Below are 24,419 nucleotides of genomic sequence, written 5' to 3' on the forward strand. Positions count from 1 at the left end.
CCCGGGTTCACAAATGTTGATTCCCCTCCGGTTACGGAAGCCATGGGGGAAGGAGGCCTCGGAACAGGCCATGCTTTTGGGTCCTTCTAATAGGGCTGTTGGAGGTCTCGATTTATCGGTGGCTCACACTTTGGTTGGGGCAGACAGGGATCCGTTTGTCATGGTTTTAAACGCTGGGGCGCGGCCGGCCGTCATTCAGCAGGGCACCGTGCTGGCTCACGCGGCACGGGTCCCTGCGGAGGAGAGGCTGGTTGCGCAGGCTGATCCGAGCCCCACGAATAGCGTACCATCAAAGGAGGACCTAGATTGGATTGATATGCTGTGCGCGGACTCTGACGATTTGTCAGCGCTACAGTTGGGTGCGTTGCGCGGGTTGCTGATTGAATTTTCGGATGTCTTCAGTAAACATAAGTATGATATCGGATGCACGGACCTGCTACGCCACCACATTGAAACGGGCGATGCGGCACCGGTCAGGCAAAATCCCTTCCGACTGAGTCCTGCTGAGAAGGAACATGTTCAGTCGGCAGTTAACGATATGCTGGAAGCCGACATTATTTCGCCTTCTTCCAGTCCTTGGGGAGCACCTATTGTGCTCGTTAAAAAGCAGGACGGGTCCCTGCGATTTTGCGTCGATTTCCGCCGCCTGAATAAGATCTCGGTGGCCGACGCATATCCGCTCCCCAGGATGGACGAGTCTCTCGATGCATTGTCCGGTGCGCGATACTTCTCGACTCTTGATTTATTGTCCGGATTTTGGCAGTTGCCACTCGACGAGGAGTCTAAGCCTAAGACTGCATTCCGGACTCCAGGGGGCCTGTTTCAGTTTAACCGGTTACCCATGGGACTTCACTCCTCTCCTGCGACGTTTCAGCGTCTTATGGAATTGGTTTTGTCGGGCTTGCAGTGGGAGACGTGCCTCATTTACCTTGACGATGTCATTGTTTTCGGTAAAACGTTCGAAGAACACCTCCAGCGATTGAGAGGGGTGTTCTTGCGAATGCGATCGGCTAAATTAAAGTTTAAACCGGCCAAATGCCATCTTTTTCGTAAATCCGTGAGGTACTTGGGTCACATTGTCGACTCTTCGGGGATTTCTACCGATCCTGCGAAGACGGACTGTGTCAGTTCGTGGCCGACGCCCACGTCAGTGTCAGACGTGCGCAGTTTCATCGGTTTTGCTTCGTATTATCGCCGATTCGTTGAGCACTTCGCCACCATTGCAAAGCCCTTGCACGCTTTAACGGCAAAAGGAGTGAAGTTCCGGTGGGGACCGGAGGAGGAGGCTGCATTCTGCTCCCTCCGGGACGCCTTGGTAAGGGCCCCACCCTTGTGCTATCCGGACTTTGAGAGTCCCTTCTTGCTAGACACGGATGCTAGCAACACGGGCATTGGGGGAGTGCTGTCCCAAGTCGTTGGAGGGGTCGAACGGGTGGTCGCCTATGGTAGCAGGGTGTTGTCGCCGGCAGAGCAGCGCTACTGCGTCACCCGTCGTGAACTACTTGCCATTGTTTTTTTTGTACAACAATTCAGGCCATATCTCTATGGTCGTCATTTCACGGTCCGGACGGACCATGCGGCGCTCCAGTATTCATTACGGGTTGCCCAGCCCTCGGGCCAATTGTCGCGGTGGTTGGAAGTCCTCCAGGACTATCAGTTCACGACTACGTACCGTAAAGGGTTGCGACACACGAATGCCGATGCCCTGTCGCGGTTGTTGCCTTGTCACAAATGTGCGTGCTTATCGGGATCGGCGCGCTGTAAACCTCCGGTTACGGAAGGTAGGGAGGCGTTGGTTGCGACCGCGAGCACACCAATTGGGGATGGTCCCGCTACCCCAGGGGGTCAGGACTCGCTGCTCTCACTGTCGTTGATTGAGTGGGGCCGTCTCCAAATGGCGGACAGCTCCCTGCTGGCATTGCGCCGAAAGACGGAGGGTTCCGAAGGTAGCCACGACCGAACTGGCTCCTACGAGCTTAAGCAGGGCCTGTTGATGAGATGGGACAGTTTGTCCCGGCGGCATGCGATTGTGGTGCCTTCTGCTGTGAGGGGGAAGGTTGTCTTGGCCGCACACGAACGCCTCTTGCATTTGGGAGTTAACAAAACGCTTGCCCTGCTTCAGCGTGACTATTATTGGCCGGGAATGGGGGGTGACGTGGTGAATATTCTGAAGGGTTGTGTTGAGTGCGCCAGACGGAAACCACCGCCCGTGGCAGCTAATCCACCGCTGCAATCTATTCAGGTCTCGCGCACTAACGAGCTCGTTGCACTCGATATTCTGGGGCCCTTTCCGGTCACGCCTAGGGGTAATAAGTACCTGTTGGTGGGGGTCGAATATTTTACCCGGTGGCCTATGGCGTGGCCACTCGCCAACCAGTCGGCGGCGGCTGTGACGGACGCCTTTGTCCAGGGCTACGTCCTGGACAAGGGGGCTCCCGAACGCTTGCTGACTGACCAAGGGAAAAATTTTTCGAGTAAATTACTGCAGGAGGTGTGCGACCTGTTGGGTACCAAAAAGGTGCGTACCTCCCCGTACCACCCGCAGACGGACGGGATGGTGGAGAGGCTTAACAGGACATTGACCTCTATGCTGTGCCAGCAGGTGTGTGAGTCGCATGTTGATTGGGACCTGCAGGTCCCTGGGGTACTTGCCGCGTATAGAATGACCCCCCATGCAGCTACGGGGTTTTCCCCGTTTTTTCTAATGTACGGTCGGGAAGCCGACCCGCCCATGGAAACGCAGCTGGGTCTGCCCGCACCACGAACTAATTCTAAATTGGCAGAGCATATTAAATTTAATATTCATAAACTGACAGAGGCAAGGGAGGCCGCACGGCTTAATTCACGGGCTCGCCAAATTGCGAACGAGCGGTTGCGGGCACGGAAGGTGTCCGTGCACAATTGGGAACCAGGTGACAAGGCCTGGCTGCATTGCCCTCAGGCACCTTTGGCCACGTCGCCTAAATTGTTGAAGCCATGGCGGGGACCCGTGGAGGTCGTGCGGGTGGCACGCCCCCAGTGCGTTCAGATAAAATGGGGGAAACGCCGTTGGTACGTCCACCCCTCCCGACTGAAACCGTTCTCGCCTCCGTATGGCCTCCCCTTGTGTCGTGAGGGCCGAGCATGTGACGTGACCGACGACCCTGAGGGGGAATTGTCCTTGCCTGCTCCTCACATGTCTCCGCCTGATCCGCTCCCAGGTGTCTCGGAACTGACTGCTGCCGACCACCGGCGGCCGGATCTTCACGGCGGGGCCGGTCCTTCCAGGCCCGACCCGTGCCGTCTAGAGCTGCCGGAGACACCGGACGGTCGCCAACGTCCCGTTCCATACGACGGACCGGCCAGACGGACTCGCGCTAGGTCGCGCTACTTTGTGTAACCTACCACGTGCGGAGTCGAGGCAGCCGGAGCGCCTCGGCACTGCGTGGGTCACAGTGACACTTGGCGCGTTCGTTTTACGGTGTTCGCTTTTATTGTGTTGTTCGTCGGGCTGTATATTGCTTCATATTTAAGGTTGTGTTATGTTGTTGTTGTTGTGTTACGGGGCACACTGGGATGTGGAGTCTTTATTACTGCGTTGCGTTATGTTGTGTTGTAGGTTAACAGCCGGGCCGGCTGCAAGCTATGTGGGAGGGGGTGATGTAGAGGTGATACGCGCTGGGATTAAGGATCGTATGCACAGTGCGTGATGATTGGCTGTGTAGGTGGTGACGCGCTGAGATGGCAGCGCAGTGTGATTGGTGGAGTAATGTTAACACGCGCTGGGGAAAGCGGATCGTAGAGAGAGTGCGTCGTGATTGGGTCATTAAGGAACGACGCTCACGTCGACGCCGCATCAGCTCCGTCCCTCGTGAGCAGGGGCTATAAAAGGGGATGCACACAGGCGTAAGGGCAGTGTGTAACCAGCGAAGAAGGAAGACGGGGATGAAGACCTAGAGCCCTGCGGTACCTAGCCCCGCTGTCCTAAGGGGACCGGGACTCTGTGTAACCCAGAGGCGAGTGTAGTGGGTGTAGCCATAGGTCTACACGAGCCGAATGTACTATGTGTAGCCAGGGCATAGGGCTTACACGAGTCGAGTGTATTGTGTAGCCAGAGGCATAGGGCTTACACGAGTCGAGTATATTGTGTGTAGCCAGAGGCATAGGGTCTACACGAGTCAAGTGTATCGGGTGTAGCCAGAGGCCTAGAGCTTACACGAGATTAGTGGAGTGTGTCGGAGGAAGAAGAGAGACCACACGTTGTATTGTGATACCTAAAGGATTTAATAAAAGTGTGTTACCCGTCAAGAAGTTCCTGCCGTCAATTCCCATACTTCACATACATTAGATAGTATCTGTCAGTACTACATTCAGCATGGCAACAATTAATTATGAAAGCATTAGCAAATATCCGGTCACTGTGAAACTGTAATCAAACCAAATAACCACTGAGAAACACCCCCAGAGCTTCCATAGTTTGGGCTATGCCCCTGTACTGAAGGCTGAGTGAGTGGGGTCTACTCGCTCGTGAACTGATGCTCGCAAGTGAATTAGGGTGAGTGTTCCTCCATTCTAATTATGATTACGTGTCTCTTGAAAATGTGCATGCATGGTAGCATGTTGCGCTAAGGTTGCCACCTTATCCCACAAACCAAACTCAAACATGTACCCCGTGCAGTATACTGCACCAGTAATACAGTTCAACACAATATGGGTCCCGGACGTCGGCATAAATCAATTACTGCCACCCTAAAACAGGTGCCAATTCCACATATGCATGCGTGCATATGTGCCGCCTATTCTAACGTCCCCGGCTGTGTTTGAAGTTATGGGTGTCCTATTAGCGAATATATATCTGTGATGATTGGTTACATTACGTATCCGTCTGTACAGGTATTTAAATTATATTACATCAATGCAACAATTGGTTACACAATGCTGAGCATCCCGTTTGTGCGCCACTGTGCATTTAAAATTTCCGTCATCAGCGTAATCAGCATGGATGTCGCTTTATCGAAGGGAGAGAAACGTTGACCCAAAAATACCATGTATTTTCATCCAAAAATCCGTGGCCATCTCATTTGTAGCCAAATAAAAAAAATGTATTCAGTGTTCGAACGGCCACAGCACCCTGCACCGGCTATGCCCTTACCCAGCACACACTGCTTCTCAACTTGAGATGCCACGCTGGGGAGACGTGAGCTAACTCGCCTGGTATACAGGAGGTTCGATTCCGACCCTGATGCCTGGATATTTGGAATTTGCATATTCTCCGGGTCCTCCGGCTTTTTTGTACACGTTTAGAAACATGCGTTTAGAAACATACATTTCCACATGATAAGCCAATTCGTTGAGCTGTAATTTGGAGCCAGGTCACTTTTGAAAAAGAGCTGTATAGCTCAGTGGGCCTTACCTGGTAAAACAAATGTTTAGTTAATCCTGATATGCCCATTCCCATGCTCGCTGAGACTAAGTCAGATGGAAGCTTCCCCCCTTACTGTCGAACAGAAACGAAAAGATAAGGTGGTGGTGGGGGGTGGAGCGAATGGAAATGTAATCCTTAAATTCAGTGACATAGCAGTTGAGTGTACAGGCGGTGTAACTGCACCGAGGTCCACAAGGCTGGAGGGGCCCAGGCACTGGAGGGGGGTGGAGGGTGGTGGGGGTAGCATTTCAGTTATTGCACCAGGGCTCATACCAACCACGCTATATGAATTTATAAGTCACTTTTCAGGATGTAATTTTTTTTACATATTCTTCTGTTTTATGTGCCTTGAAATGTATTCACTCATTGATTCGTTGATTCAGTCATTGTGTTTTTGGCAAACACGTTTTATAAGAAGTATACATGGGTGCCTGGAATTGGATGCTAAGTCTTGCAGCCATCGTCTTTGGCTGCACACGTGACGGACGGGAGTTTGGCTGTTGTGCGCTCAACTCAAACAAACAGAACATCAGCCAAAGCTGAGTTCATTTCACCATCAAACGTCAGAGCCAGTGCTTCTCCACTGGATTCCAGGCAACATGTTAAATAACAGCGGTCATGTCCAAAAAAATGACTGATTACCAATTTCAGAGAGATTCAGTACATCCATTTACAGATGCTGAGTTTATCAGTAAAAAAAGCAAAATGGTTCTGTGGAAAAAAAAATCACTATTTTGCTCGGGGCAGTTGAAACAGTTACTATGTTTTGGTATTTTTCCGTTTTCTTTAAGTCGCCGGAGGTTTTGTTCTTGGTCGCCTGCTCGCACAGGAGAGAAGAAAACCACAGCACGAAGATTAATTGGCACTTGCTTGTCAAAGACCCAGCAGGAGGGAGCAGCTCGAGTGGCCTAATTGGTCTGCACATAAGGGGGGGGGGGGGGGGTAAACCACCTTTGGGCTGCTTGATGCGTCAGTGTGGATTGATTTATAAATGTTAATTTAAAAAATAAAAAAAGTTCGAGCATTTAAAACAAGCCCTGGTGTAATGGTAACACACTTGAACTTGCAATATAGTTTGATCTCAGTTTGGGCGTGGCAGTAATATTAAGGTGCGGGTTTATTTAATACTCCTGCCTTTGTAAAACCAACATTATAATTGGGCACATCACATTTGTCGATTGGCAGGTCGTGATTGGTGGGGTAAAGTGTGGGTACTCTCACCCCTTTCAAGACGTATGTCTGACCAGCGTGAAATGGTAAGCCAAAACCCCACCTTTGCTGTTGCCATTTCATTATCAAGAATATCTTCAACGATATCCAGGAGTTAATATCTCCGTTGAATCAGAGGGGAAACAGTACAAAGTGTAACTTCTACCAATAGATGTGGGCAAGAACAAGCAAGATGAAGCCACATGTGGGCTGCTTGTGTTTGGGTTCTGCAAAGTTGTTATCCTACAAACAACAAAAACGAGCTGCCTAAAAACCCGTTATCGTCTTTGTGCTGCCATGCCACTTTTAGCACCATAAAGAGGAAAGGTGCAGCCCTGCAATAACTTTCTGATGCCGCTGATGGTGGAAGAACCTCCACTAACAGTGGTGTACCCATTTATACTGCTGGGTTGATAGAGGCAGGGGGGTAGAGGATTTAAGAAACTTGTCACATTGTTTCACCTGCCACGCTGGGTAAAGTGAACCCAAACCGATGACTTCTGGATTGGAAGTCCTGTGTGCTAACCATGACACCGCAGCAGCATGTTCTCTCCGTGGTCGCATGTTTTTTTTTCTCTCCGGGTCTTCCGGTTTTTTCTTCCACATTTAGAATCAACATGTTTTGGTAGTATTTGGCTGCTATACATTTGCACGTGATAAGCCACTTCGTTGAGCTATCATTTGTGGTCAGGTCGCTTCTGAAAAAGAGCTATACAGCTCAGTGGACCTTAGTTCGTAAAATAAAAATTGTTTAATAGTTAGTAGCTCTCTCCATTATTATTTACCCTGTCAAATACCCCGCACAATACTTTCTGAAGGTATCGGAACATAGCGATGGAAGAAGTCTGCATTCGCAGCCAGAAACACTTTCTCTGCAGTAAACGGAAAAGCAGAATGATGTAGAAGGCATCGTTATCACATCATCCTATGTAACGGGCTACAAATAGCAGGCAGAACAGGCCATATGAGAAAAAGAGTTTAGTACTAATGACCAGTTCATACAATATTGTGATCTAAAGTTATCCTTGAGAGTGATTATTATAATACCATGATGTATTTTACTCCCATGTGCTTTAAATTATGACACCCCCCCCCCCCTCACTCGTATTTGAAATTACAAGATGTGGGTGCATCTTAAAATTCAGAATGTGTGTGCATGTGTGACTAGAATTGTGAAACCTGATTGACACAGGCCATAAGGTTGGGGTGCGTCTTACTTTCCGGAGTGTCTTAGAATCCGGAAAATACGTCAACAGCTGACCAGGTGGATGATATCTGATATAAAAGAGGTGTCGGTTTCAAAGAAGAGGTAGGTTCAAAAATAAACATTCCACCGTCCAAACTGCAGCCCAGACACAGTGTTTCGAGGGAAACACACTCCTCTCTGAAAATACTCATAATGTGCACCCTCGCGTGTCAAGACTTTTAAGATAAATAAAAAGAAGCCAAGTTAAATAGCGCAACTCATACACGACAATTGTCTCATTTCTTTAATAAACATTTTGTAAACATGTACAAGCACATGCCACACAGACCTTGGGAACAGCATACTGCATCGATGGCCTTGCCAATACACCTCACAGAAGCGGTTTGTTTCGTGTTCACCTGTAAGCTCGTTCTTTGGTCACAACTGGAAATGCTGGTGGATACTCATTCAAAAAAAGCGGCGCGGTGTTGTTTTGACAGATTCTCGGCAATGTCGGGAACATATGAGAATATGTAAACACCAGGACTGTCCATCGCAATGTATTCTTTGGCAGTTTTCTTTCCGTCCAAACAAAACAAGTGGCACGCAACGTGAAACTCTCTTTTGCGTATCGATTTCATGAAGCGAGGCTTTATGTACTGATTCCTGCTTGTAAATTATGTAAGAAAGTGAAGCGCTGCTGCTGCAATAAAAACATTAAATAGAGAATTGCTCTTTAAAGACGTATACAGTATAGTATAAGTGAAAAAACATAACGATACACAAGATACATTCCATTAAAACAACATAAAACCTCAAGCATTGAGAGCGAAGCTCGGGACGACTCGTCAGTAAAAGATATACGGCGGCTTGCCAGCGCTGTGTGTTTTTTGGGTCACAGGTTGGCAGCCCTCTCTCAGTGTCTGCCCTGGGCAAAAAAAAAAAAACGCGGGTCAAATTTAATTAAATGGGGAGAGGAGTGGTGCTCACGCTACCAGAAAAACTTGTCAAACCAGCTGAAACACAATTCCTCACCCGCTTGTTTTTTGGGTCCCAAGAGACTTGATTTGTAAATTTAATCCAGAGCGGCGATAATAATATTTTTTTTTCTCCAATTAAGGTATTGACTTCTGGAAATTTTCTGCTCCACTATTTGGAGTAATTAAATTAACCTTGTTTCGCTTGCTTCATTTGGCAATATAAGCTTGTTAGGCTGGGTCTATTCCAACTTGGCTCTACCGTGCAACTTGCTCACTTATTTCACATATTTTGTTTGCTGTTATTCCGCATTCATCATTTTCGGATGTTGAATTACTTTATTTCCAAGAGGAGTGAGACAAATAATTGTAAGCATGCAATATGTATATACATTTTTATACTTAGCACATATAAATGTAGTGGATGAATAATACTGTTATTTGAGCTCAAAGTTCAAATAATAATAATACAGATATTGAATGCTAAAAATATACAAATTTCAGCAGTGCTGGGAGCGCAATGCAGTGGTTAGCGCGCTCTGCTATGAATCTAGCAACCTGAGTTTAATTCCCAGCCATGGCAAACATCATTGGCGAGTGATATCTGAACCAGTCGAAGGCCCTTCCCCCTTCCTCAGTGCAAACTGATCTGTGTAGCAAAGTTTGGGCAACCAATCTCCATTATTGACATGGCATGGGGAGGCCTTCACTCAAAGTGGATTGGAAAAGGCACGTGAATTGTTATTTTATTTATATATATTCCAACATTTTCACAATTATATTGCTCTTTCTTTTTAACTTCCCTTGCACAGCGAAGTACAACCTTAAGAACAGTACGTGTTTTTTTACACGTACGAGCCTCCACAAAGGAATAATTCCTACCCCCGCCAAAAACTGGTAAAATCAGCAAGAAACCCAATCACAGACCGGTGAAGCCCCATGCGCAGCCATCCGTTGCCTTTTCCATTTCAGCACACATCAATTTGTTGTGTCCAGACTGCATTAAATAATTGGCTCGTTCTGCCTTCCTTTCTGCGGCGTAATTCAATTTTCTCCTGAATGGGCTTTGTGCTCAAGCAACGGGCCCCAGGATTACTCTGCCCAGGGTCGGGCTATGATTTCATGGCCGTTAGGCGAGCGGATGGGCGCACTGGTGGACGAGCAGAATTGAAGGGTTTCTGGCTAAGGGTGGGGAGCCCAGGAGACAAGGGGCAGTGGGGCCAAGGGAGAGACCCGTTGTGGGATGAGAGGAGAGAAAAAAAGGAGGCGGGATGCTTTTTGTTATTTGGTGGGCAATGACCTCCTGGGGGGCATTGGGTTTGCAGGGGGTCGGTGGGGGTGCGGTAGCGCACAGGAATAGGACAGAGGCGGTAGATGATGGAAAAGCATTCACGCTAAAGAGAGGCTAAATCCGATTAAGTCAGCACATTTCCGATGGTTTATGGAAGAACATAAAACAAAAACTAAGGAGTGGAGCGTTGCCTAAGCCTCCGCTGTAATAATAAGTTTTAACACTTACATTGCTGCACACCTAATCTATAAGCACTCACAAAACGCATATGCTGCAGGACACGGCAGTCACACCAGGATTGACGGTCTGGCACACGTTGTCTAAACGCGCACACGCACATGCCAGGGAAACTTGTTGAGCCAAGTGCTCCAACGCGTACTTTTATCATTTTTATTGCAGCAGCTATCATGACCGTGCAACACACAAACACTACATCTCAGCGGTGAAATTAACTACCCGATGAATCACGTTCACCAATATATATATGTGTGAAATCCCTTAAAATCAAACAAACACAAAACTGCATTTTATACATTGAGCCTCGCTAAACAGAGGGGCACTAAATTCAAGATTTAACAATATTAACAAAATATACTATATTATGATTAAGTTTCTGGAATGCCAGGTCTCTTAAATATGACTTTCTCCGATTGTTGGTAGAGGGTGGCACCGTGTGGAAGGAGAGTGGGTGTTGTGGGCTCCATCACTCAGCAGGGCAAGCGAAGTTTAGTCTAGCAATCTGCAGTTACAGTAAGATAAACACTCTTGAGACGAGCCAGATGCTCTCTGAATTACTCCATTGCTCATTTCGCAGCTTAGCAGGCCTTTGTGCCCGTTCGAGATTACCTTTCGCGCTATTTTGCTCGCTGCTCGGCCGCCAGGAGCTTCGCTGCCAAGGGAAATGCACGCGAGAATTACAACGCTTTTATGTTGCAGCGAAGCCGTGTTACTTGCCTAATGATAAGCGGCTACCGCCCTCAAAGGTAAAGCATCCTGTGCTATCGCTTGCTCAGAAATGATGAACCCCTTTTCACCCGCTCAGCCCCTTAGGTGGGCGGTGTGCGGTGCAAAGCAATTGCGGTGAAAACAACCATTGCGCTTTAACATTTCTTTACTTTCTTATTTTTTCTTCTCGTATATGTATGTATCTGATTAGCGTAAATAGCGTGAGGGTAGGGTGTGCTTTGCCGACCCCCCCAGTGGCCAAAGTCAGGTTGAGTCCGCCTTGACAACCACCATGCGTATACTACGAAGCTGTAGTGTCTGTATTTTGCGAAGACAGAACGCCCCTACAGCGTTAAATGTTCGAGACCGTGAGGGCAACGATGTGATTAGACGAGAGGAGCCGCGATTACCTACTATAATCACCCAGAAATGTCTGTCCGTCCCGCGCGTGACGTCACTCCACGAGGCCCACCTACCCTCATTAATATTCATGAGTGGGTGGAGAGGAAGGTCGATCTGCATTAAATATTTTATTACGCAAAGTCGCTTCAAATGTGACGTTTCTTTACAGCAAGTGACGGTATCATGAGGGGGTGGGTGGCCAACACCATGCCCGGCCGCCTTTGTCACCGTACAAGGTACTCATTTGAGACTGAGTCCACCTAGGGGAGGGCACAGTACCTGTTCAGAACAATCGTCACCGGTATTGGCCGTGAGTGGGAAACGAACTCGGACCGTCGGGTTCGTAGCGGAGCATAGCACTCACCGCTACCGCTCTCCGCATACAAAGAAAGACAAAGGTGGAGTCCGGGTTCGATTCCCGCTGACTGGCCAACACCGTGACGATGATCTCAACCGCATACACACGCACGCGTGCGAATAACATAGCACATGCATGCTAGAAAGCACGCTCTCATGTGCATAATAACAACAACTGCTGCCATTTTTCCAAATGTTGAAGTGCTCGTTGGCAGGAGGTCACGGGGCAGACGTAGGTGTCATGGGTTTGACTGACTGAGATGACTTGTAGATGCACCACCACTTGTGCCACTGTGTCAAATTGCAGCGTTTTAGCCAACCCCGCACTTATCCACAGCAAACCATGACCCTCTCCCGCAAACTCTTGGCAGATCCCTCCTAAAATAGTCATGGGACTCAGTGCGGCTTTCCTGAATAAAACAAGCATAATGATAATTATTTAATGTATGTAAACGGTATATATGTACGTGGGTTATATTTAATAGCTTGCTTATGTTCGGACTTGCATACCGACTCAGCATGGAATGGGCCAGCGAGCGTGCATACTCTTTGCACGAATGGATACTGATATAGGCAGGGTTCTCACAGGGGCATAAACAAACACTCAGCTGCATTAATATAATGAATGGATGGCTTCTCTACACGGGTCATGGAACGATAATACATATAGAAATTATGGCCATCTTAAATGATCCAGTTATAGACGTAAACATTATTAAAGCGATAAGGTGGCGATTACGAGTGTGCATATATGTACACGTCAAAAGAAAACATTGAAACGACTAAAATATCTCAATTTAAAAAAGGCATTATTAAGAAATTTAACAACGTCAACATATGCAGGTTGAAAGGCGTCATTTTGACTGTTAAGAAAAATGAGTGGGGCTCGGTTGGGCAGTGACGCGTCACAGGCAGAGACGATGGGCGGTGGGCGAGAATAACAACTCAGTGGCAGCTAAAGGAGGGAACACGCCCTAGAGGACGCCCGCAATGAAGATGGAGCAGTTCAGAGTGTCTACATCATTAGAACTCCTTTGCCAGTACCAAGGAGGTAGAATGATGTAGATGCTCACCCCGAGCCCTCATTACTTTGTCTTTGATCTGTACGCCTTTTAGCGTCCTCTGGTCTAGCACCAATTGAGACGAGGCTCAAAAGAAAGCTGTCTCTGGTGTGGACCAATCAGTTTCAAGGACAATGCATATATGATCAGAATATGTTTTTTGTTTGCATTTTGACCGCAAGTATTGTGGTTAATGCAGGCATGATTCCTTGTAAAAAGGTTTCAGTTTTGTTGCCAGAAAAAAAGGGGGAAAAACCCTATTATTACATTTCGATTTAAAGCTTTCGTGACTGCAGGGATTCATATTCTTGGTTCTTTCGGTAAAGTCACGTAGAAGGCAAATAAAAAAATAAAAGAAAATAAAACACAATAAAATTCTCACGACGTTTCGATTGCAACACAAGCAATCATCATCAGGTGTTAAAACCACAGCAAGAAGATTTCAGAGTGGTTCACTCGCAGATAGTGGATGGAATGTTGCATCACAGGGAGAGATGGTGACTGCTTAGGGAGGTCTTCTTCCAGTAGTGGATTGATCATGGCTGATGACGATTATGAATAACACCAGCTTTTAATGAGCATGCCACAGGTGACTATGATATGTCACGAGCACTTGAACGCATATGACTGCCAGTGAATTGGCATTAATATGTAGAAGTAACATTGAATACAAATTAAGCGGTTGAGTGATGCTCAAATGAATTTGAATGTGTTCCAAAATGATTTTTGTTTTCTTTTAAAGCCACTACTGGTGTCGTGTGTGTGATATAGTTGTTTTACAGTATGTTCCGAGTTCATTGGATGGAATCCATTGCATTGGATGGAATCCATCTAGCATGCATTCAATGTATTCAATGCTTGCTAGATGCATTTGTTTTAACAAAAGACCATAACGAGTTATAGCCTGTTTTACGAGCAAGATTGGCCTGCATTTAATTTTGGAAGGACATATGCATATTATCCATCGTATAGATATTTCCAAGCATGGTGAAGTATGGTCAAATAACCCCCAGTACCCACGTGATGTGGCAAGGCCTTCATTCAACAGCGGCTTGACCAAACAACTCTACATGAACACATCCATTTTTAAAACCGCTTTTGTTCAAATAAAGTTGTTTTTCAGATTTGAAAAACAACTGATATGGAACCCAGTTGATGTGACCAACTAACAAACCGCTTCCCTGCGTCTGTGACAAATGTATATGCCGACTACTCTGTAGGTTATTGCGGATTGTGCTGTACAGCCCTCCGATGTGCTAGTGTTCGGCACGATGTCTGACGTTTCGCTCCACATGCTGGGAGCTTCTTCAGGTACTGAATGGAGATAAGTATGCTCTCCCTTGATTATATCAAGCTGGACGGCCTGCATGAAAATACTAGCACCGGCCAAAAGCTGAATATTAAATTATAATTATTTTCTCTTCTTGGTTCTTTCGGTAAAGCCACGTAGAAGGAAAATAATAAAAATAAAACATAATAAAATACAATTCTCACCACGTTTCGGCCCCAACGCAATTATACGCCTGGTATACACCGAGGGAGAACGTGAGCCTCCGCTCCGTCTAGTTCCTGAAGAAGCTCCCAGCACGTGCAGCGCGAAACGTTGGGGACATCTCGATTTAAAGCTTTCGTGACTGCAGGGATTCATCTTCTTGGTTCTTTCGGTAAAGTCACGTAGAATGGAAATAATAAAATAATAACAATTAAACATAATAAAATAATTCTCACGACGTTTCGGCCACAACGCAAGCAGCCGTCCTCAGGTGAAAAACAGGTCTGTCGGAAAGACAGCGTCTGAATGAACACCACCAGGCTTGGCAGCGTATATTTAAGCTGGGTTGGAGGGGGAAGAGCGCCTTGACAAAAGAATTTGCATATCAAGAGGAATTTAGAATTCGTTTAGCATTAGAAGAAGTTACAGCAGCAGATGTTAGTGTAAATGCGTTGGGGACACATCGTGCCAAAACGGTGCGCTGGGGACAACGCTAAAATCACATTGGCACGATGTACAGCAGAACCGCACGCGAAAACAAAACCCCCACACCTACAGAGCAGTCGGCAAATGCGTCTCTCACACGCCGCGCGCAGGGAAAAGAGGTCGTCCTCGCTGGTTCGTCAGGCTCAAGGACGGAGAGCGCGGCCGCTTCTGCCATGACTCTCATCGGGCCGGCGCGCTTGCGCGTGTGAGCGCAGCGCAGACCAGATGCTGCGCTGTCAGCGTGACCCTGCGTGATGGATGGATTATCCAGCGCAAGCAACAGAAAGAGGTCCTCGCAAATCAATGGCTTGTGCTCATTTCTCTTGCTTCTCGCTCCCTCTCGCTCGTTCTCTCTCTCTCTCCCGCGTCCGTCTCACTCTCTCTCTCTCGTTTTTGAGCAGCTTACATTGATTTGTGCTCTTTGTATTGCTAAGGTACCATTGTTAAACGCGTCGTTTAAGTTTACTTGTGCATTCGAATCCGGACGTGTTTTTTTTATTTCCAGAAGGATCGAATTGTATTTCTCGATTTAAAGCTTTCGTGACTGCAGGGATTCATCTTCTTGGTTCTTTCGGTAAAGTCACGTAAAATATTTTTATTATTTCATTACTTCCCTTCTACCGAAAGAACCAAGAAGATCTAATTGTAATTGTCTTACAATACGCGACTGTGTAAGAATATAATTTAATTGTCAAAAACCATTGAAGTGCTGTTAAGAAGGGCCATTGCTCTAAACGTTGTGCTTTTGCACCACTGACAATGCAGCATCACCAAATAATGAATTGAAACACTGCGTGGTCCGTGTAGAGATACCCCACCAATGTAAGAGGGAGATACAGGGAACACAACATTTCAATTCAAAGCCACTGCAAGTCTCCCACCAAACTCAATGTACCCTTTAACATCTTTTAACACTTCCAGAATACGCGTTATCCAACAAGGGCATCGCTTTCACAATATTCAATCAATTCAATCACCTGTTGAAAGTAAAGTACATGTTTCCCTTGCTTTATGCGAGTTCCGTTTGGGCGAGTTTGCCTATATTTGTGGCGAAGCTGTTGCTACCTAACATTGGCTCTGTGCGGTATGAGTTCATTCATTTGCAGCTATGCAGTCAGACATGGGACAGCATTGTGGTGTACTGCATGTGCCACTCAGCAAGCGGCTGTCTCGTGCGGTTTTGCTTCAAGTGCCCTTTTATTAAAAAAACTCATGCATGGGGGAACCTGTACCCTAAGGGGTCGTTAGAAATCAGTGGGGTATTCATAAATGGATAACCCTGTATAATACAATATTTTTAAAAGCACATTTTTTTGCACAGTATCAAAAATTGAATCATTCATACGTAGCCATGAGTATGCTCAGCGAGTGCACACTCGATCGGACCCATATCGTAAAGAGAGAGTTCTGCCCATAAGATCGGCAGGTCAGCAGCATTGATTCAGGCAAGATTGGCTGCTGATGAGACGCTCTATGTCGAAAACGGTTCAGAGTTTGCTCGTTTTAAAATGACGCACTCCGAGACGGCTGTGTAGCTGATGGTTATGTAAAGAATACTTTTATTTTTTGAAGCGGAGAGATGGATATGGGCAGGAGATGAATTTAACACGTAGGCTTTCGCGACCAATATTATTCATAATCAACGTTTTTTGGGTTTAGATCGCGTTATTTATAAATGTGTCGTAACCCTACACCACCCGACACGGCCAATCAGTAAAAAAGTGTCACGTTGACAAAAGACAATTAGTTCACTGCTTTAGCCCACTGGTGTGTTGAAGCGTGAAACCACAACAATTTACAATTTGAGTACTCAAATTTGAGTACAATTTACAATTTGAGTACTCAAATTTGAGTACAATTTACAATTTGAGTACTCAAATTTGAGTACTCAAATTGTAAATTGTTGTGGTTTCACACTTCAACACACCGGTGGGCTAAAGCAGTGAACTAATTGTCTTTTGTCAACGTGACACTTTTTTACTGATTGGCCGTGTCGGGTGGTGGAGGGTTACGACAAATTTATAAATAACGCGATCTAAACCCCAAAAAACGTTGATTATGAGGAGATGAATTGTCTGCGTTTTTATTTTGTCAGGTAATAATATTTTGCTTTTTTTGTTAAATGTTATCCATTTCCTTACATTAGGTTGATAATATTATTTATAGATTATGTGTAACCTACATCGTTTGCATTTATCTCTGGAACTGAACGCAACATTCTAAAATTGTCTCTCTGTAGCCCAGAGCTGATGGGCAAAGCAACCTATATATATATAAATCCCCTTAATTCTTGAGAGTTTCTTAAGTATATCTAAAACTGTTGGGGGTGTTCGGACACCTCTCCGGTATCCACAGTGGCTGCACCCTTACTTTAAAGCAAACACTGTGTACAAACTGAGCAAAGCGCCCTGCTAGGATCAGTGACATTTTGCAAAGGTTGCATCAGCATAATTAAAAAACCAGACCGCCGCGTGATGTCACGGACTCTCTCACCTTCCGCGTGCAGCGTGGACTCTGTGAATGGAGAACATCCAGAGACATTGGCCGCAAACAATGGAAGCGCGCATCGAAACGCCTTCGAACAAGAACCTCGCCGGAGACATCAACTCGGGTTACTGACGCCGTAAGGCTTCCCCCTACAGGTCGCGGTATAAAGTGGACAACTCCCCGGTGCTGTTTGCGAATTGTGCCGCGTGTTTGGTCCCCACGGTGTCAGACGTTTTACTCCACGTTGCTGGCTGGGAGCTTCTTCGGGAAACCGAATCAAAGAATTGAAGGAGCAAAGTAGCACGTGGGGCCAAACCTTGGACATCGCCCCACGAGAAGCTATACAGCATTGACCGTGAGCACGACGCACACAGCGGCGTGAAGTGTAATTCTCCGCTCAGAACTTTACTTTGAACTTCGTCACAAATGTCATGTTTTGGATTTTTTAAATTATTAATTTTAGGTCGCAGAAATAACTTTTAGAAGGAGGAAATAAAAGTGTAAACAGTGTGTCAAATGGTAGAAAGGATGAAGGTATTTTAGAGTCGAGGGTCTGTGCTCGTGCAGTGGTGAGCACACTTTGCTGTGAACCAAGGCGACCTGCAGTTTGATACCGGGGTCCAGTGACGAGTGATAATCTTAACCTGCGCTGACCAACGTGGTGATGTACGTTCAAGCAGCTGGCACGGCATGGGGAGGCTTTTAGCCAACAGTGGATTTGCAAAGGGTTGAAAGGTATACTGTTATTGTTATTATTTCAGCTGAAGGCAGTTTTAAAACATCAACATCACGAAACCTCAAATGCTATTAAACTGCACATGGGGCGCATGAAGGCAGGTGAGAGAAGGTGAGAGAAAGGGGTTGGAGATGGAGGGGAAACAAGAGATTGGGGGGGGGGGGGGGCAATGGTGAGAATAGAGTGCAGATGTTGTGACGGCCACTCCTGCCATAAACATTAAACTCCTCTCGAATCATTGCTCATACATGCAAGGTAAGGTCTGGCTAGGTGGTTTGGAATTTTACACCCAAGTTGAAACGCATGCCCTCCTTATTTTATAAACACATTTGACAAGCCATCATCACTCCAATATTTGTGTGTGTGAGAGTGTCAGCCACCTAGTTTGCTACGTGTGTAGGTGTGGACATTCACGTTTACACATTATTGATTGGAATGAGCCATTTTTCATGGATTGTGTATGATTATTATTGAGGAAAAACACTATGGACACCCAGTGCATATAGGTAGCTAACACCCGTGGTGAGTGATATCCGAACTGGGCCCACCTCTAATCCCTTCAATAACCTGCAATGACCAGTCTGGTAAAGTATGGTCAAACAAACATTATGACTGGCACAACATCAGGAGATACGACAGTGGCAATACATTATAATGGTAATTATATCGATTTAAAGATGAAAAACATGTTGACATCAACAATTATTTACTATTGCTTGTGTATGAGCATTTGTAGAAAAACTCAAAGCAAATACATTACTTTGATGAATTGTGTGTGGGGGGGGGGGGGGGGAGAAAACGTTCGGGAAAAAATGTTTACGTTGCATTCAACACATTTAACAACATAGGACAGTGGCATTCAAGCAATTGTGAGTACATGCACACCGAAAAAAAGTCAAGTAAGCCATCATGTCGAAAAACCCACACCGAGACATTAAAACGATCGCTAATGATAGAAACACAAAAAAACACTCATCTTGGCAGGCTGAGCCAATGATGGATAATTGTCTGTGTAGGGAAAACAATAGGCTCAAGTGGAGTGTTTCTGCTGGGGAGGCGACAGCTTGCCGGATGTCGTGCCAAACAGATGCTGCGGCACGCCGCGCCTGCGTCAATCAACAGGACCTGGAGACCGCTGGAGAAGGCGGCCTGAGCCACGCTGACCGGGGCCCTTGTCCGCCTTCAGCTGCGCGTTGAGGCCCCACGGCGAGTCCTCTCGGCCTCTCGGCGCCACGTGTTATTGACGTCCGCCTGACGGAGGGCTCTCAGGGGGGTAGCCACTCGAAGATCTCGGCCCGGCTATTGCGATTGAGGGATTCAAGGCCTATTTTGTGAGTGCCCAGCGCGTCATCACCAGGCGGTTGTTGCATCGCACCAAAAAAGGAGCCGTCGTGAGCGACGCCGCCGGATGAAATGTTGCATCTACATCTGCGCGTCCTTGCGAGAAATATTTTAAACACGCGTGGCAGCATTGCGGCTCGCGTTAATATTCGCGAACTTGCGACGCGGCGTTTTGGGAATGCTGCTGCCCGCCTTCTTATTTCCACTGAAAGCAACTTTGTAATTGGCTTCATCGTAGTTTTGTACTGCATTTTAATTGTAGTGCTTGGCTATGTAGTTGTGTAAAACATATGCGTAAATTAAACAGCATGGGTACACTTATATTGCGTATTCATGTACAAAAAGAAAACATTACTTGACTTGAATTTTTGTTTCATCACAATAAGTACATAGGCGTTACAAAATAATAAAATTACGTACAGATCTTTGTAAATCCACTGTGCGGATGAAGTCCACCCCCACGCTGTGCCAGTCAACGGGATCGTTTGAGTATTCTTCACCATGCGAGGCAGTGTGGGTGGGTGAAGGAGAGTCAGGATTGGTCTGAATATCACTCGCCACTGATGGCCAGAAATCAAACTTAAGTTGCCAGGCTTATTTGCATCGTTAAAACTAAACTAAACAGTTTTTATTTAATTTTACCAGGTAAGACCCACTGAGCTATATAGCTCTTTTGCAGAAGCGATCTCGGCACAAATGATAGCCCAACGAAGTGGCTTAGCATGTGGAAATTTATAGCAGCCAAATACTTGAAACTTATTTCAAAATGTGGAGGAAAAAACCGTAAGACCTGGATAAAAATCCACTATTCCCGGACATTAACATTATTTCTCTATATATATAAAGATAATTTGGATAAGTATTCATTGTAATCTGTTCATATGTAATTATAAAGAGATGTACATAGATTACATATTCATACTTGAATTAAATGAGAAATAGTATGAAGTAAAGAACATAATGCTCTGATATTATAGACATTGTCAACTCCTCACACACTTCAAACCCTGCAGGCTGGTGATACTTATCAGAAAAACGTACAGGATTTAGTTGTTCAACAAATAGTTTCAGATTCACAGCAATGAGCATTTAACACCAAACCCCTTTGAAGAGTAATGTAGTGCAAATTCCCTTTTATTATGTTTTTATGGTGACAAAAAGCGATTGTGGCCATCGTCTGCTTAAAATTAGTTAACAACTAACATTTAAAAGCCATTTATGGTAAAAGAAAACACTTCCAGTCACATCTCATCGTACCGACAGTGGTGTGCTCCAGTTAAATAATGTACACTTTCGTTGACGTGTTTAATGTTGGTTGGGAAAATGTACAAATGAAAGATATCCAAGCGTCTCCATTCTCAAATGAGAAAATAGATGTACTCTTCACTGTTGATAGGCCTCAGCCAGTCGTGGAAATTCCTCATTCTTATGAGGAATCTGTTGGATTGCCATTACTGTATTGACAGAAACACGTAATACGGTCATAAATTGTCAAAAATAGAATTTACAGCCCTTTGTCAATCCACTGCAGAGTGAAGGTCTCCTCTTGCCGTGTAGGTCCTGGGAGTTGTCAGACTATACTTGACCATGCTGGTAAATGCCCTGGTCTGGTTCGGATATCATTTGCTACCGATATTGGCAGTGGCCGGGAATCAAACTCAGGTAGCGGGATTGATATCGCAGAAGCTCTATCCAATGCGCCACCTCTGCCACATATACAACATCTATAATGCTGGACATTTGTTTTTTTTAGTTTAATATAAGTTCACAGCGCACAAATTCTATTTAAATAAATCTAGAATTGTTATTTTTTAGACCTAACTTTCAAGAAATAAATGTAAAACGTGGTGTATGCGTGTTGCTGTAGATATACGTCTTCCTGTACACGTGTAGCATGGAGACTGGACAAGATAACTCCGTCGAGTGCTGAGCGGTGACTCCATTGTTTGCGTAAAATGCGCCGAGCTGTTTGCATCACGCACGGAGTGCTCCGTTGGCTCCCACATTAGTAGCCAACAGTTCGCGAGTGCCCGCAGGGAGCAACGGAGCGAGCGGTGACGGCCGTGGGGCAGGGGGATGTGGGGAGGGCAGGTCGGACGAGGGAGTCGCGTTGTTGTGAGCGCAATTTTTTTTTCTGGACGCCTGCAAGTCTACGCACTCACAAATCATATCATGAAGGAACTTCGACAAAACACACACACACACAAAAAAAACCCACCCCACAATTGTTCCATTTCCACAAATTTTGACTTTTTCTTCTCAGAAATATACAGTGGCTTCCCAAAGCTTCAGTTCCACGGCTTTGATACAACAAGTAGTGAGTGCGGTGTTATAGCACTGCGCTCTGAAACCTGGATATCCCCAGTTAGATTCCTGGCCAAGGCCAAAAACAGCGGTGAGTGATATCTACACCAGTCCTTGGCACTAACATTCATCAACCCACACTGACCTGCGTGGTGAAGTATGGTCAAACAACCTCCATGACGAAGACGGCGTGGGGAGGCCTTAATCGAAATAGGTGTAAACTATTGTTAATACTGGTAGGAACCTCATGGTTACACCAGCCCACAGGGGATTATTGTGTCCATCCGTCCGTCCGTCGTGCATCCAAAATGGGAGGGGTGGAGCTGGGTGGAGAGGGGAGGGTGGGGAAGGGCTGGGTGGGGAGGGTGGGGAGGGGCTGGGTGGGGAGGGTGGGGCTGGGTGGGGAGGGGCTGGGTGGGGTGGGGCTGGGTGGGTGTGGGTGGGGAGGGGCTGGGTGGGGAGGGGCTGGGTGGGGAGGGTGGGGAGGGGCTGGGTGGGGTGGGTGAGGCTGGGTGGGGGATGGGAAGGGTGGGGCTGGGTGGGGAGGGGCTGGTCACCCCGTGGTGCCCTTATAAAACGCAACGTTTAACCTACTCACGGCGGCTTGTGCCCGACTTACAGTCGGCCATATTTGCGGAATACACCACGCCGCCGTTGACCCTGGCCATTGACCGAGCAACCCAACGTTCCTACCAGCTCCCTCCGCAGGAATGTGTTTAAAGCGCACAATATGCTATATATTACGTAATGTTTTGATTTGAAGCTTTCGTGACTACAGGAATCCATACTCGTTCTTTCGGTAAAGTCACTTCAGCAGTTTTCTTGCTGTAGTTGTCTCACCTGATGACGATTGCTTGTGTTGCGATCGAAACGTCGTGATCTATTATTTTTTCTACCTACGTGACTTTACTGAAAGAACCAAAGAGTATTATGTAATGTGTACAATATATATTCGCTTATATTATTTATTGATAAATTGAAAGATATACAGTCAGCATGTTCTCCCCGTGGTCGCGTGGATTTTTCTCCACGGCCCTCCGGGGTTTCTCTCCACATTTAGAAACATTGCGTTTGGAGTATTTGGCAGCTATATATTTCCACATGATAAGCCACTTAATGGCATTATCATTTGTCGCGAGGTCGCTTCTGAAAAAAAACATATAGCTGGGTTGGCCTTACCTTGTAAAATAAAATACAAGTTTCAGTAGTTTAACGAGATTAACATGCCCATTGCCTTCTATCTAATGATGGCAGTTTTATCATGATGCTTGGCCATTGAAGTCTAATCATTAGTTTAGATTCTGTACTCTACATTAGCTAATTGGCCTGCCCTTGGCAGAACTAACAAAGATACACCCAGCAACATTGAATCGCATCTCTCACTGCACGACGTTCTGTGGCAGTGCCACGTGTACTGAGGACAGCCCAAGCAGCCGGCCACGCCTCCAGAGATCGATCTGCAAAGTAACCAGCGACGACGCTGTCACATCAAGGAGCAAGCTGCCCAGCACGCCCACGTGTGACCTCGTTCACCAACTCGCAGGCGCCTTATCCTGCAGCTCGTGCTGCGGCATCAGCGGCACTTCTTCGCTCTCCTCGCCGCGATCTCTCGAAAAACAACAGCAGCACGTCGCAAGGAGCGGCCCACGAGGGTTCGTGTGGAGAGCGTGGGGGTGGGGGGGGGGTCGTGCGGTTTGGAGTGTGGTGGAGGAGGGGGGCTGCGCAAGGAGAGGGGGCAGGCAGGGAGGGAGTGGAGGATATTGGGGGGGGGGGGGGCAGCAGTATTGAGGGAAGGGGAGCCAGTCACACGCGCATGGGGATTAAATTCCACAACAAACACTTTGCTCGGTGAGTGAGCGGCGGCGGAGAGCACGGGGGCCAGCCACACACCATCTGCACAGTCACGCCAGCGCTACGCGCTCCAAAGCCGAGTTGACCTCTCTCTCCTTTTTTTTTTACGATCAGTGGAAACAAGAAGATGCTCGGTGTATTCGGCACTTTTCTTCGTTCATCATTTCGTAATTTTTTTTTAATTTTAATTTTTAAACTTTGCTTTATGTAAACCCCACCTCTCGCTCGCTCTCTCACTCACTCTCTCGCTCAGTCTCTCGTTCGCTCTCTCGTTCGCTCTCTTCCTCTCGCTCTCTCTTTTTGTTCAATAAATGTTTTTAATATTGCATGTCAATGGCACAGAGAAACAACACAGAAAGAATCTGCTACCGCCGGAAACATCGAACCCCTCCAGTGCAGGCTTCAAAACGAGCCAGTGCGAAACCCCCCTAAGCAAAACGGTAATCCGTATGCAACGTTATTTTTTAAGCAAGAGAAAAAAAAACCAAAACCAAAATGAACACGAACTCTCTCTCCCCTCTCTCCTCTCGCTCTCTCGCCACCCCCTCTCTCTCTCTTGGGAACTCTCCTCTTTTTTCTCTCTCGCACTATACAAGATCTTTCGACAAAACAAGCGACAAAAAGGAGACAATGGCAAGAAGTGTTGTTGTGGGTGGCTGAACGCAGAGAGATGCCGCGCCGTGCCGGCCTTCAAGGAGCAGTGGGAGATGAAGGAGGCCGTGTGCTCGGTGGCAGATGACGGGGAGCTCTGCATGCTGATATGAGCTACCCGTCGGAGGCCGTCGGACTGCGAGAAGGGCTGCGTGCAGAACGAGAGAGAGCGAGAGAGTGACCGAGAGAGTGAGCGAAAGAGTGAGTGAGAGGTGGGGGTTTACATAAAAAAAAGTAAA

The sequence above is a fragment of the Lethenteron reissneri genome, chromosome 33 (genome assembly GCF_015708825.2).
Source record: "Lethenteron reissneri isolate LAM-NWPU_2019-01 chromosome 33, ASM1570882v1, whole genome shotgun sequence".
NCBI classification, from domain to species: domain Eukaryota; kingdom Metazoa; phylum Chordata; class Hyperoartia; order Petromyzontiformes; family Petromyzontidae; genus Lethenteron; species Lethenteron reissneri.